We start from the raw sequence: 14,600 nt of genomic DNA, 5'->3' as shown, positions 1-14,600 counted from the left end.
GTAGAGGTGCAATATTTGTTTTCTGAGGGTTCGCGGGTATTTGTATGTGGATCTTTGGTTATTCGGGTTCTCTCCCGCGTAAGATTCAAAGTATCTAGGCTACGTTTCGGCGAGGTCCCACTCGCCATCTTCAGGCTGGTGCTTTCGGCTTAGTGCCAGTGCAAGCAGTGTGTGACCGGAGCTGCCATCTCTATATATACAAGTGAAAACTCAGAAAACAAATATTGCACCTCTACGGGAGGAAACCCACCATCTGACCAGGACTTATGAAAACTTGAAGTCCAAAGAGCTTCCATTTTATGTGACCTCGCATTCCTATGCAACTGCCGAGATCAAAATTTAATTCCCACAAGCTTCCAATTGAAATTCCACACCAACACAGCAGCCACCAAACGATCCTAAAAAGAACAGAATTGGCCCTAATTAGAAATGAACTTCACACAAAAAGATTTCTCCTAGACCAAATCAACAAAGATCTTCTTACACTTCACCTCAGACTCAGCAACAAGATTCACCCCTTACTTTGGGACAACCAAACAACTCGCTGTCTGGAGAGCCGAAACACAGACCACCCTCAAGACAGACACACACACCAACAAACTCAGAAAACTACAACAACGCCAGAAACCAACTCCTCCCCTCACAGCCACACATGAAACAAACAGTGCACAACATCTCAGACAAGATCCTCACCGAAGCCGAAACCAAGGTCCTTTCAAAAGGATTCAACTTTGCTGTTGCTCCCAAACACATCCCCACAGAAACCATCATATGCGGAGTTGAAACCAGCCTGACCAAAACCAACCCTGATGAGGCTAATAGAATCAGACTCGAAATCACCAACATCCTCTGCACTAGCAAACCACCCAAAAGCAACTTATCCAAAGAAGAACAAACTGCACTACGTAACCTGAAAGAAGACACCAGCATAATAATCCTACCAGCAGACAAGGGCAACGCAACAGTGGTTATGAACACATCTGACTACCAAACCAAGTTAACCAACCTACTCCTAGACCCCACATACAAACCCCTAAAGACAGACCCCACCACCTACCTAGAAAAACCACCAGATCCAAAATAAAAGCCTCCCCATCAGTGAAGAAATCCAGCAAAGAATCATACCCAGAGAGAAATCATCCAGATGCCCTAAGCTTTATGGTCTCCCCAAGATACACAAAGAAGGAACTCCACTTAGACCAATAGTCAGCTCCATAGGCTCACCTCTACAAAACCTAGCCAAATTTCTCGCCAAACAACTACAGCCCTATGCAGAATCCATCAACTCACATGTAAGAAACTCATTCCAGTTCATCGAGATCATAAAGAAACAAAACTTACAACCCAGCGACCTACTAGTTAGCTTGATGTCATATCCTCTTCACCCAAGTGCCAATAAAAGAAGCCTTGACAGCCATCCAAAACAAATACAACCCCCAAGCACATCCTAGATCTGACCAACCACTGTCTATCCAATACATACTTCACCTACAATGGACAAAAATACAAACAAATAGAAGGAGCACCCATGGGATCACCCTCTCACCTGTCATCGCAAACCTCTACATGGAACACTTTGAAACACAAGCTCTAGAAAAATATGATCACAAACCCAAACTCTGGCTCAGATACGTAGATGACACCTTCATAATCTGGCCACACGGGAAAGAAAAACTGAACAACTTCCTCACACACCTCAACAGCCTACACCCCAAAATACAATTCACCATGGAAACAGAAGCTAACAATCAACTTCCCTTCCTAGATGTCTTGGTATACAAAAACCCAATGGCTCCCTAGGACACACCATCTACCAGAAGAAAACACATACAAACCGCTATCTACACGCACTCTCACACCACCACCCAGCACAGATCAATTCCGTAGCTGAGACACTCATCTCCAGAACAAAATGCTTAGCTGATGAACAACACCTAAAAACCGAACTAAACACTCTCACCAACGTACTAACAGCCAATGGATTTCAAAGAAAGAAGATCACCCACCTAATCCAAAAAGAAACCCCAACCAAAATCCAAGACAGAGAACAAGAGAACGGCAAAGCCCTCCTCCCATATATAAAAGGCACTACAGACAAAATCAGCAAGATCCTCCAAAAACACAACATTAAAACAGCATTCTGCACAAACAGAAAAATATCCACCATCCTAAGAAACCCTAAAGACAAAATCGAGTTAGAAAACCAAGGAGTATATGAAATCCCCTGCACTGCCTGCCTCACCACATACATTGGACAAACTAACAGAAGAATAAGTGCACGCGTTGAAGAACATAAGAACTCAATCAAAAAAGAAGAACCAACCTCTTCCCTGGTCCAACACCTCAAAGCCACAGGACATGAGATTGACCTTAAAAATACCAGAACTATCGCCAAAACTGAACACCACAGCAGCAGAATAATCAGAGAAGCCATAGAGATAGAAAAACGCCCACACAGCATGAATAAAAGAGATGACACCTCCGCTTACCAGCCATTTGGAAACCCGCCTCATGAACAGACGAGTACCCAACATGATAAATGACACCAGACCCACACTCATGAGGGCCACACAAGATGCCACCACCACACTTCCACGTAAAATCAGACTCACACCCACACAGATGAGACACGACCACAGACCAGAAGCCGCACTGCAGCTGCATCACTACCCACTTCAAACTCCTCTGAACCATACATGAAGCGAACTGACCCCCACCATGAAGATGTGGCACGACCACGAACTCGAAGCCAAACGAACACAGACCCAGACCCCAAACTCAAAGCCATATTAAAAACCCAAAATGCTACATCACAGCCACCCGCTCAGGACATCACATCAGAAAACTCAAGAAACTACACCTCAAGAACTCAAGAAGTCACAACACAGCAAATGACCCAGGATATCACAGCACAAGACCAAGGATACCACAGCAATAAATCTCACAAGGTCATCACACAACCCATTACCCAAGCTGTTACTACACAGGAGGCTAATCGAAAAGAGATCAAAACACAAACGACCCAGGAGATTACAACGCAAGACCCAGGATACCACAACAAAAGAACTCACAAGCCCATCACACAACCCATTACCCAAGCCGTTAAAACACAAGAGGCTAACGACCCAGGAGATGACAGCACAAGATCCAGGATATCTCTACAACAAAAGGCCATTACACAGCCCATTATACCAACATCAACTCCATCAACCAATCAAGAGGCTGCAGCACAGCCAACCAGCCCAGCACACCATCCCCCACCACTTGTATATATAGAGATGGCAGCTCCGGTCACACACTGCTTGCACTGGCACTAAGCCGAAAGCACCAGCCTGAAGATGGCGAGTGGGACCTCGCCGAAACGTAGCCTAGATACTTTGAATCTTACGCGGGAGAGAACCCGAATAACCAAAGATCCACATACAAATACCAGCGAGAACCTCAGAAAAATATATATATATATATATATATATATATATATATATATATATATATATATATATATATATATATATATATATATATATATACACACACACACACACACACACACACACACACACACACACACACACACACACACACACAAAGGATAAAAGTATTTTACGTATTTCTTACAATATAAAAACTAGAATAATATGTTATATACCTGCTTGAAAGCAATCCCTTCAAATCATTTTGACAACTTCCCCCTTTTTTAGAAGTGACATGACAATTTTTTCTTCCTCAAAGTAAAGAGGTGACTGACTCAAGGTCATCTAACTAGCTCCATGCCCTGGGCAAGATTAGAACTCATCTCTTGATCTGACAAATTAACTACAATCTAGTATTAAACAAAACTGGATCCATATATTGGGGCTTACAGTCAATACATTCAATTATCCCTCCCCCCTCTTGGAATGTGATATTGTAATGAAAGGTGTTTTGTTTTAAAAGTAAAAGCATACCAAAAGCATTTGAATTACCCTCTTTCTTTTTACCCCTTTTTTTCCTTCTTCTATTGAGGCATTCCAACGTATTTAAACTTCAAATTTAAGTATAAGAAACTTGAGAAAGTTATTAATGATTATATATCTTGTTTGAAACTCAACAAATATTTTGGAGGGAGAAGAGACACAAATGCAACGTGTTTTACAGAAGTGCTTTGTAGGAAGAAAAATCCAGTCTGGTTCCAAGCTGGGACAAAGACACTGGAAATAAAATGGCTGGTTGGAAAAAAAAGTCTCTTGTTTATTGGGTTTCTAGAAACTTCAGTGAAAGCAACATGTAAAATGAGAACCCAGATTTTGGGGGGGCAATATGCCTACTCTGTAAACTTCTTAGAGAAGTCTATCTCTTTTAAAAGCCTTAAAACTGGCTGTAGAGCCCAGCTAAGACTTAAAGACAGGGGTGGGATTCTACCAGTTTGCACCTATTCACTCAAACCGGTTGTTAACATTCTAAGCAGTTCGGAGAACCGGTTGTTAGGAGAAATTACTGGCCTAATCCTGTAAGGAAGACAGGAAGGAAACATTCTGGTGTTGCTTACAGAAACTGCCTCTCCTTTAACCCTTCTTGGCAGGACTAGACTTCCTGTCTCAGGAACTTCTCTGGAGTTTCCCCCCCTCCTTTGCTTGTACTTTGCTTGTGTGGAGTGACCATTCAAAGTTACAATGGCACTGAAAAAAGTGACTTATGACCATTTTTCACACTGTTGCAGCATCCCCACAGTCATGAGAGGCCAGGCAAGGAGATGCGTGCCTCGATGTGAGTGATATTGAGTTGGCCACATCCAGCCAATAACATGACCACCAAGCCACGCCCACCACCTAAGCCATGCCCACAGAACCAGTTGTTAAAAAATTTGAATCCCACCTCTGCTTAAAGACTAGACTATAGATTGCCTCTGAGGCAGTCAGAAAGACAGCTGAAACAGCTGCAAAGACCCAGTGTCCTCCTGTTTGTTGTACAAGGTTGGCTGAACTTTTAGAGATGATTTTTTTTCTCCAGTTCAAGAAAAAACTTGCAGAAAATTTTGCTTTTCTCGCTTGCTGATATTCCTCTACTATTCAGCCTCAAGTCAAGGTAAGGTTTCTAAAAGCTGGTGGGTCAGAAAACTCCGAAAGCAGTCACTATTTTTGCAAGGAATTGTCAGGTCGCTGAAAATAGCTGCTTCCATGGGAAGCATGCCCAAGTGCCGAGGGGCCCTGTTGGGGCAGGATGGTGGGGAAGAAAGGCAGGGGGTTACAGAATCTCTGGGGTTTGTTGTAAGCGTGAATGAGCACAGGGGCACTGCAGCTGTTGTAATTTGGAAACAGGGCCGTGTATAGTGAATATATACAATAGAAACTTTGAACAGTTATTTAGTGACTTTGTCATATGTTTTAGCCTTTAGCCCCGCAATCATCTTTGTTGCTGTTCTCTGTACTCTTTCTAGAGTTTATATCGTGGTGACCAAAACTGGATGTAGTATTCCAGATGTGGTCTTACTAAGGCATTATAAAGCAGTATAACATACTCTTGATTCTATCTCTTTTAATGCCGCCTAGGCTTGCATTGACTTTTTTTGGGCACCTGCAGCATATTGCTGGGTGATTTTTAAGTGGTTAGGGTTAGTTAATCATTACTGCTATTGAGCCAGGTTCTATCTATTCTAAACCTGTACATTTGGTTTTTCTTGCCTAAGTGCACAATCTTAACTGAATTTTATTTTGTTAAGCCCAATTTTTTCTTCTGGCACTTTCCTATTAGGACAGAAAGTTAATGAACATTGTGCATATACAGTATCTTATGAATTCAATAGGCAAGGAGAAATTCAAGGATCTTCCATGTTTACAATACCAATCTGTTCAAAATGCACAGAACAAATACTGTGTGGATATTGTCTCTGGTAGGTTAGAGCAGTTGTCTTTAATAACTACTTTAAATACGTTGATTTTGGCAGGCTGTCAACAAAGTGACAGTGACAAGTGGCAATCTGCTTTGACAACAGGTAATTTGATGGGAGAAAATTCATTGGTGTAAAAGGTAAGGTTTTATACTTAGGCAAAAAAAACCAAATGCACAGGTACAGAATAGGTGGTACCTAGCTCAACAGCAGTAACTATAACTAGGATCTTGGAGTTCTAGTGGACAATCTCTTAAATATGAGCCAGCAGTGTGCTGCAACCACCAAAAAGCCAATGCAGTCCTAGACTGCATTTAACAGGTGAATAGAATCAAGATCATGTGAAGTGTTAATACATTTTATAATGCCTTAGTAGGACCATACTTATTGCATCCAGTTTTGGTTGCCACAATACAAAAAAGATGAGATTCTAGAAAGGGTGCAGAAAAGAGCAACAAAGATGATAAGGAAGCTGGAAACTAAAACATTAAGAACAGGAATTGGGTATGTGTAATCTAGTGAGGAAAAAGGACTAGGAATGATATGATAGCAGTTTCTAAAATATGAGGCAGGGAAAAAGCAATGGATGGAAACTAATCAAGAGAGAGCCAACTAGAACTAAGGAGAAATTTCCTGACAGTTAAAAAAACAATTAATCAGGAAGAAGCCTCAAGAAGTTGTGGAGATTTTTAAAAAGAGATTGGATGGCCATTTAACTGAAATGGTATAGGGTCTCCTGCTTAAGCAGTGGGTTGGACTAGAGGACCTTCAAGATCCCTTCCAACTCTGTTACCCTTTAAAATTGTGTGATGATATACAGTATTTTTGACAGCTCATGTAGGCTGCCAAAATGTTCCAGAACAGTCCCATTACATAAGCAACTGTAAACGCTAATAAAGATGCTGTTCCCTTTATTTATAACTTGAATCCTAACTCTTATTTTTCAATGGTAATTTTTAAAAAATGAAAGGAATCTGCAGTTGGGACTATCCCATTTGCATTATATCAGGGTCTGCTATATTTGGAAAAATCAGCTTTTTAGTGCCATAGAAAATGTATCTTTCTTCAACCAATACTTTTTTGGTTAATGTTTTAAAATCTTTGGCAATAAGTGAAGTGTCCAGTGCTACCAGTCAGACCTAGCCAGAAAGACAAAAAGTAATTAGAATCATAGAATCATAGGGTTGGAAGGAATCTCAGAGGTCTTCTAGTCCAGCCCTCTCCTCAAGGCAGGAAACCATATACCATCTCTGTCAAATGCTTGTCCAGTTTATTTTTGAAAACCTGTTACGGAGCACCTACCACTCTAGGGGGCAAACCATTCCAGTGATTAATTGTTCTGATTGGATCTCTTTAATACCCATCACTTCTTATCTTGCCTCTGGTGCTTTGGAGAATGTCAATCCCCTCTTCTCTGTAACAGGCCTTCAAATATTGGAAGACAGTTACCATGTCCCCCAAATTATTCTCTTTGATAAAAAAAAAAGGATTAGGAATGACATATAGCAGTGTTCCAATATTTGAACATCTGTCACAAAGAAGAGGTAGTCAACCTATTTTCCAAAGCACCAGAAGGCAAGACAAGAAGCAAAGGATGGAGACTAATCAAGGAGAGAAGCAATCTAGAACTAAGGAGAAGTTTCCTGACGGTGAGAACAATTAACCAGTGGAAATTGTGGTTGCTCCATCACTGGAGGCTTTTAAGAAGAGATTGGACAGCCATTTGTCTGAAATGGTATAGGACAAGGATCTTCAAACTTGGCAAATTTAAGAGTTGTGGACCTCAACTCCTAGAATCCCTGAGCTAACATGACTGGAGGAGGAATTCTGGGAGTTGAAGTCCACAAGTCTGAAAGCTGTCAAGTTTGAAGACCCCTGGTATATGTTTCCTGCTTGAGCAGGGGGTTGGACTAGAAGATATCCAAGGTTCCTTCTGTTATTCTATCATTCTGATTTGATTTTGAATTCTCCTTAGTTTTCTGTATGTTCCAGTATATCAATCATTTATCTTTGTCTATCAATTCTCTTCTGTAAAATGCTACTTGAGTTAAGATCCATAGAGGTATTTTGAGACTCAGTCTACATTTATATCTGTTCCATAGTTTCAATATACCATACCTTATAAAATGATTTTAAAGTCCATCATTTTATTAGATACATCGAAACTATGGAACAGATATAAATGGGCAGTCTCTCACTCACAATCCTGGAAAAACCACTTCTAAAAAATTGTACCAAGAAAACTGCAGGGATTAGTCTAGGCAATCTCCAGGAATCAAAACTGCCTTAAGGGTGTACACAAAAGATTGATAGATGATAAATAGATTACCTAATGATTATTCCTTAGATTATATGTTTTAAGAATTGATCAGAGGATGCCAATTCAACATTTAAACTTAAGTGATAGCCATAATTTGTAAATGTGACCATACTCCTACTGCTACTGTTGTTCAGTTATTCTTTTAAGATTGTCATCTTTTTACTGAGACTGACAGATTAAATTCTTACTTCTTTTCCTAGATTCATTGAGTTAGCCTTCTGTTGAAAGAATTTTAGAACATATAATCATAGGGCTGGAATGAACCTTGGATGTCTTCTACTCCAACTCCTTGCCCAAGGCAGGAGATTTTATACACTGCAGATAAATGGTTGCCCCATTTTTTTTCTCGAAAATGTCCAGTGATGGAACACCCTCAAGTCCAGGAGGCAAGCTGTTTTACTGATCAATCATTGTCACAATCAGGAAATTTCTCTTTAGTTCTAGGTTAGATATCTTTTTAACAAGCTTCTACTCATTGCTTCCCATTTTGCCGTCAGGTGGGAGCAGGGGTTGCCAATCTTTTGTGCCTCAGGGACTACCAAATTCATAATTTTAAATCCCACAGACCACTAATATGAATTTTGACTGACTGTGGCTTGCTGATATTGGTGGGAAAGTTGGTCCCATATTCCAGAGCTGCAGTAATCACAGGACTGGCCCTTTGGTCATCCTGGTGCAGCTTCTCCTCACTGGGTGCACCAGCCTGCCATGGACTGGAGGAGCTGCTCCAGGATGACCAAAGGGCCAGTCCTGTGACTACTGCAGCTCTGGAATATGGAACTGACTTTCCCACCATCAGCAAGTCACCTCGGGGCAGATTTATCTTCCCCGCCATTGGTCTTACCTTCCAGTTCCAGCTCGCATGGCTTTACTCAAAGTAAGATTTGCTGAAGGGTAGGGACCAGCGGGTGGGTAGGCCATGTGGATGGTGCAGCCTTGTGTTCCTGTGCAGCCTGGATTAATTGCTTTGGGAGAAATGCTTTGGGGGAGACATTTCTCTGTGGACCACCAAAATTTTCTCACGGACTACCAGTGGTCCTTGGCCCACCAGTTGGTGACCACTGTTTTGGAGAATAAGTCACCTGCCTCTTCTTTGTGGATGTTATAATTCAGATGACCCAATATACTGATGCAAACATTTCCCTTATTAGGAGGTATATAAAATGTATTGACAAATGTTCATTATCCACCACTGAAATAAAAACTTACTATCCCATGCCTGGGAATTAAGAGAAATAAAAAAGAATACATAAAGCTGTATCAATATATAGTCATCAGTATTTTATTCTTGCCTTTTTTGCTCATAGAATAAACATGAGTTTAGAATAAAGCTGCACCTGTGATGATCTTTCACTAATATGAGCATTTTGGTATTGCCTTGTAAGGCATATAATCTGCTAGTGAGGACAGGTGACTACATAATGTATCTGTATTCTATTATCTATTATTTCAGTTGTTACTACAACTGAAAAATAGCATAATTTTGCAAAATATTGACAACTGCCACAAAACAGGACATGATTGCAATTTAAAGGAAATGATGCAGATGAATCTATTTTAATGAATGTGTTCAAGAGATGCACAAATATAATTCTTCTTTATTTTTTTGCCTGATTAAACTTAGAGAATAAGTGCAGAACTGTCTTTTATGTGGTTGAATAACAACCAGCACTATTTTTACCCATACACCATTCCTTGTTCTAAATTGTAATGATTCAGCAGTCTCGGAAAGATGAACTTTCATTAACAATTAAGCTAATTGCTCTATTGGGGTCTGAAATCACTTGCATTTTTATTTAAAAAAAACTAAGTACATTAAGATGCAGAATCAGTATGATTGCAATGATCAGGTTCATAAAAAAAAAACTTGTTAAAACTAGAAAACTGTATGGACATACTTTGAAATAGTGAAACTAGCTGCTTCTACAAATATAAATTCATTGCTGGTTTATTTAATCAGTGTTGATTTTTCCATGAATTGGATTATTAAATGTCAGCAATGTTTCAGATGCTGTATTGGGGTCAGGAGATCCAGATTCTAATCTATCCTCAATCATAGAAACTTTCTGAGTGACTTGGGCCAGTCATTCTCTCATTGACAGCATTGTTTTTGGGAATAACATGTAAGATAACTCTCTTGTACACTATCTTGAATTCCTTGAGATAAATTATAAATAAATATGAATAAGTATGGATGCTGTACAGACTATGCATGTATTTTGTGTTATTAGTAACATTATATTTTTGCCACCTTAATTTAAAAATCTATTTTCTTCTACAAAAGTCAGAAAAAGAGAGTTAAGGTTTTCAGAATGAGGATCACCAGATGACAAAAGGGAATTTTATTTGATTTGCTGTGTGTCCTCTCAGAATTAAATAAAAAGGAATTGTCCTCAAATTAAATGGCTTTAATTGTTGAATCCAATTAAGATCTTGAGTAAAATGTGAATCAATTTTGAAATTATCTCATATCAGAAAAATCTGGTAAGCTAAAACATTGCCTCAATGCTTCTCATGATAACTTTGTGTATGCTATTAATGCATCTGTCTCCTAGGTTTGTTCTCCAGTCTAATCATGTAACTTGGAAGTTATGTGAATTCACGTAGTTCCTGGAATCAAAATATGATTAGGTGGCTTTTTCAAGTGACTCTTGATTAAGTCTGGTAGTCTGGTAGATCACCCAGAACTTTTTCATCCACAACCATTCCTGTAGGTGCCTTATGGCCATCTATAACATAGAAAAGAGAAAGAGAGAAAACATGATCACCCTTTTATTCTTCAGCATTTTCTTTCTTTTTAAAAAGTTGGGAAATAATGGGTAAATGAATGTTTAAGGCAAAGTATCCATAATTGAATATACTGAAATTATTTCTTCTCTTCTATGATAACTTCAACAGGCAAAGACCAAAAATGCTTCCATAAAGGTTGCTTTCTTGAGCCAATCAGCATTTTCCAGCCATCCTACAGAGGCATACAAAAACTAGGAGTTAGCCCAGCACCCTGTTTCCAATCTGCCTTTCGTTTGGTTATATTTCCAGCAATTGGAAGAAAATTTAAGCAAAACCAGTCATTATTGGGGTATTTACTATTTAGCAATGGGGATGAAATTGCTAAATATGATACGAAAAAGGGATTTCTACAAATGAAATGCATTGTATGAAGTGCTGCAGAATTTACCAGTGTATTTTCTCCAGACCTTTGTGTTAATATAGCTGTACCAATTATTTATTTAGGGCTCAACTCATGGTGCTTGCTCCAATAGGACTGAAGCCCAGATTACCTACTGGCCATCTATGTGTATACAGTCTCCTCTTCTCAAATCTTCACTGGAGCATCATTATCATATCCCTTCATGGATCTGAAAATTGTTGTTTTGCACCAACAACGAATTATCTCCTAACCATGATGAGGCCAGGAATAAATTACTATTGGAACTAAAGAAGGTTTACTGTTTCTTTTCTATTGCCCAATGTCTTACGTACCTAGGAATGCCTAGGAGTTTGGTTTAAGCTATAAAAATAACTGCCATTGCAAAATGTTTTCAAAGTGAAGTGGTCTGATGGAAAAGACTATATATTTTGCTGTTTATGTGTATAGGTTTTGCCGTAAGTGATAAGTTTCTCATTTCTAAGTTACTGTAACAATTTTGAATATTCTGCCAGCAGATGGAGGCATTTTCTCAAATAAATGCCTTTAGGCAGTTACAGGTGCCTGTTAATGTTAAAAGTGCTTTAGTTATTTCTATTTTCTACTCTGAAAATAAATGAAAGTAGAGGGGAGTGCAAATGAGTGGACTAAAAGGAGAAAAAAAAGAAATAGAATCAGTATGTTTGTGCACCTGCACAAACAGGAAGTACATCCAAGAAAAATAAGAAGTGAGATTATTGTTACAGAACTTGATGGAACATTTCAAATTTCTGTCCACTTAACTAACTTAAAAGGACATGCTATATGTGTAGCTCTTAAAAACACAGATCCTTAAAAGAATGTAATTAGCATTGGTTTGGATACTAACTATGAGATTGAAGAAGTGGATGAGTACATTTAATAGCAATAGCACTTAGATTTGTACACTTCTTCATAGTGCTCTACAGGACTAAGTCAGGGGTGTCAAACCAACGATGACAGATTGTCATGTGATATATCACAACCCACCCATTTGCTAAACTAGGCGTGGGTGTGGACAGCACATGACGCATCTGGTCTGTGGGCCGAGAATTTGACACACCTGCTCTAAGTGGTTTACAGAGTCAGCATATTGCCCCCCAAAATTTGGACCCTCATTTTACTGATCTTGGAAGGATAGAAGACTGAGTCAAGCTTGACTCAAGTGTAACTTGTTTTAAATTCCGCCTATCTTTAGGAGTAATTTTTCACTAGTTGAAAAAGCTTTCAAGGAAAAGGAAACATCTTTGAAACACATACTGCCCCTTGTCTTCCATCCATACATTTTTAATGGCTTGGGAAGTGATACAAAACTAAACTATTTTGCAGGGATGGAGGAAGTGAGCATCTGAAACTGGATACAGTGATGCCAAAATAGCAAAATGTGTGGTGGTGTCATGGCTGAGGACCCATTCTTTTTTGCCTACATTATGTCACAACATCACATGCAAATGCACAAGGGGCAGAGTTGGGGCTATTAATACATAGTTTAAGGGAGATTCATAATTTAATCACATAGGCAGAAACAACAAGAAAAGCATTAGGCTGAAATTGCAATCAGATAGCATTCAGTGAGTATTAAGAAGGCCTTCCCTAAAAAAAAAAAAAACTAGAATATAGGCCATGGATAATGAGAGCATTGCCAGAACATAGAGTGGCCAACTGAGTGCAGCATGTGCCTGTAATGAAATTAAGCAGATTCCATCAGAGCAGGGTGTCAAATTCAATTTCATTGAGGGCTGCATCAGGGTTGTGTTTGACCTTGGAGAGGGCCAGGATGGTCATGGTCATGGTGGACATGGCCAGCTTGATGTCACTTGTGTCGGGGGGTGCCTGTAGTGGCCCCAGCATTCTGCCAGCGAAAATGGGCTCCCAAGCTCTGTTTTGGCTGCGATGGCCTCCTCCAACTTTCTGCCAGCCAAAACAGAGCTCAGGAATGGCTCTCCATGGGCCAGTCCTTTGCTGTTTCCAGTGTGGTCCCATGGGCCAGAACTAAGCACCTTGTGGGCTGGATCTGGTCCACGGGCCTTAAGTTTGACACCCCTGCATCAGAGAATGTGAAACATTGCAGATGAGGATTATTGGTGGTTGGGAGCAGGTGGAGAAGGTTGAGTGGGCATCATTTAAACTTTGTTGGACAACTGGTTATGTCCTTAGAATACAGCAGTTGGCACTGCTACACTTCTACTCTTGCAAAGAAGATGCTCTTCTGAATCATTTCAGAATCCTTATTATGTTATATCTAAGATGAAAAACATATCCTGTATTTGGATATAAACTGTTAGAAAAAATAAAATGAGAGAACTATTATCTTCATGCCCTTCCAATGATTTTCCATGAGCAGTTGATTTAATCTGAGCCTCTGGTATTTAGCATCATGGCAGGCATATAGTTCTTTCTCTTTTTCCTACTCCTTGATCAGCTGACAGCTCTTCAGAGAACATCCACCAATACTTACAGATGAATCATAAGCACTAAATGAATCTCCCAACTCATCTCTGCACATTATGAAAATTCAGCATAGGAATTCCTATGCAAAATAATATTTAACAATTCATTTAATATTCTTGCAGGCGTATAGCTGCTTCTACAGAACATATATTGGATGGATGTTTTGGCAGAGAGTATTGGTTAAAACTGTACAAAATAATTCCTATAGAAAAACTGTACTCAATAACCTTCCTCTTTGTATGTTAGAATATTTTAGATCACTTGGGAATAAAATAGTGAGCTTCCATAAGATATGCGTTGACATATCCTTTGTGATTGACATGTCTTTTTTGGTCCTAATGTTTCAATTGTAAGAGAAGTTGTCCCTAATGCAAAATATTAAATACATATTTTAGTGATCTGCTTAGTGTAAGGGTTATATTAATGAAAAGGTAGCTTATGTAATTAATGATAGTTTTTATTATCAGCTACTAAATGTTATATGACTGAGGTATCTTGTTCATATCAGTATCACTTTACAGAATAACAGAATTGAAAGGTAGTTGGAAGTCTTCTAGTCCAACCAACTGCTCAAGCAGGAGACCCTATACCATTTCAGACAAATGACTATCCAGTCTCTTTTTAAGTTTCCAGTGATGGAGCACCCATTATATCTGAAGGGAGGCTGTTACACTGTTTTATTCTGTCAGAGGATATTTCTCCTTAGTTCTTGTCTCCTTGATTAGTTTCCAACTGTTGCTTCTTGTCTTGTCTTCTGGTGCTTTGGAAAATATTGGAGCTGCTATCATGTCACCTCT

Source organism: Notechis scutatus, chromosome Z (assembly GCF_049901735.1).
Source record: "Notechis scutatus isolate UNSWTSFEM ecotype Mainland chromosome Z, rNotScu1.2, whole genome shotgun sequence".
Taxonomy (NCBI): domain Eukaryota; kingdom Metazoa; phylum Chordata; class Lepidosauria; order Squamata; family Elapidae; genus Notechis; species Notechis scutatus.
The sequence above is the reverse complement of the archived record's forward strand: the minus strand, read 5'-3'. Positions refer to the sequence as shown.